Source organism: Pyrus communis, chromosome 17, assembly GCF_041283825.1.
Source record: "Pyrus communis isolate YQ-2024b chromosome 17, ASM4128382v1, whole genome shotgun sequence".
NCBI lineage: Eukaryota > Viridiplantae > Streptophyta > Magnoliopsida > Rosales > Rosaceae > Pyrus > Pyrus communis.
Window position 1 is genome coordinate 17,506,003 of NC_142581.1, and position 2,145 is coordinate 17,508,147.

The window sequence follows — 2,145 nt, forward strand, 5'->3', positions numbered from 1 at the left end:
GAACTCACGAGCAACTTCCCAGTGGGTCACCCATCATGGGATTGCTCTCGCACGCTACTCACTTAACTTCGGAGTTCCTACGAAACCCGAAGCCAGTGAGCTCCCAAAAGGCCTCGTGCTAGGTAGGGATGAAACTAAACATATAAGGATCACTCCCTTGGGCAATGTGGGATGTCACAATCCACCCCCCTTAGGGGCCCGACGCCCTCGTCGGCACACCACGACCAGGGTTAGGCTCTGATACCATATTGTCACATCCCGACCCGGGGCCCCCACCATAACCCGAGCCCGCTACCGTATCACGATATTGTTCCCTTTGGGCTTACCATTCCCTCACGGTTTTGTTTTTGGGAACTCATGAGCAACTTCCCAGTGGGTCACCCATCATGGGATTGCTCTCGCACGCTACTCACTTAACTTCAAAGTTCCTACAAAACCCGAAGCCAGTGAACTCCTAAAAGGCCTCGTGCTAGGTAGGGATGGGAATAAACATATAAGGATCACTCCCTTGGGCGATGTGGGATGTCACAGTAGTTGTCATTAACGAATTCACATGTAATCACAAAGGAAAAAAAATCAGTTTTTGTAACATGCTTGAAGGAAGGAACTCAAACTAATGCTACAACCCTGAGAGACTTCAGTCTAAACTTTGTTTGGAGAGTTATTAATCTGTGAATTCTTGTTTTTTAAAGTCATTGCATGATCTCATTATTTCTTTGCTTGGTTGCTACTTAGAATGCATTTTCATCATTATAGATCCAAATACTAGAACTCATGCCCATTTCATCCAAAGCATATAATTAAGAAAATAACATATAACAAGATGAAGTTGTTTAGTTAAACTAGAGCCAAAAAGCCTTACCCTTTGCATATGTATTGTAGGTTTAACCCCTTTGGGCCTTAGTTATCCTATTTTCTTTGTTAACCGCATTATCCTTACCTAGCCTAGAATAGGACTATCCATACCCTTGTTCTTAAAGAATAGTGGAGCATGACTTAGAGCGAATTCCTTTTGATCTACGATTTATAGAAAAACAAGTGTGGGGGAAGGTTTTTCGTTGGAATTCTATGAGGTTGTACGTTTGTGTGGCAAAGAAAGAAAAGGGCATGAAGAAAACAAAAACGTGGAAAAGAAAGAAAAAAGAAGAAAAAGTTGAGAAAAGAAAGAAAAAGAGTTGAAAATAAGTGAGAATGAACTCACAAGTATTGGTTGTTGAAGAAAGGGTCTAAAAAGTTGAATCTGGCCCTAAGTGTTGTGTGAATCTCCCATGGGCATTTAAAGTTGATTTCTGCATTCAAAAGTGAATTCTAAGTATTTATTTCATTACTTTGCTTACTATCGCTTTAAGAACTTTTGTTTATCCTTACCTTTCTTTGTTAGCCAATACCTTAGCCCCGTTACAACCCTTAGACTTCTATCTTGATTGTTATGTGTTTCAAGATGTGGAGTTTGAAATTGGTACGAGCATATGGTATCCCTAGTTCTCGCGTCTAAGTAGCGGCACTCCATTCATGAGATCATATACATGTTAATAATTCCAGAAAATGCCTTCTTTGATTATACATATGTGAGTGCTAGTCTACATGTTTACATCAATCTTCTCACATATACTTAGTGTAGAGAGTGTAGTCAGAAAATCTGTGTGAAAATAGAAAGTATATCTAGTGAGGAATTGAGGGAATTCTCTAAGGCATGTTACTACATTCAAAAAGTTGTTTTAATTGATTACATGCGAGCTACTGAGTGGTGACTGCGATTAAGTATATGCCCAAGGGTAGGGATAGCTAAAATCTGTGGGAGTAGTGATTTTTAACATGTCATGTTTCATTGGAAATCCTTGAGACAATTGTTGGAAGGTTTAGGTTGTGTTTTGTTTGTTTTGTTTTGCTCGGGGACTAGCAAAAGCTAAGTGTGGGGGAATTTGATAGGAGCATATTTATGCAACTTTGTTAACTTGTTTCTTTGCATTTAGTAGGTTAGTTGCTATTTATTATAGTGATTTAAGCTATTTTCGTGTGTTTGTAGGTTTAAATGGCAAAAGAGGCAAGAAAGTGCATTTTAGAGCAATTTTGGGTTGGAATGGATAGCTTGCATATGGAGCAAGGTGGATGGATGAATTTGAAGTTCAAGAGAGGTTAGGAATG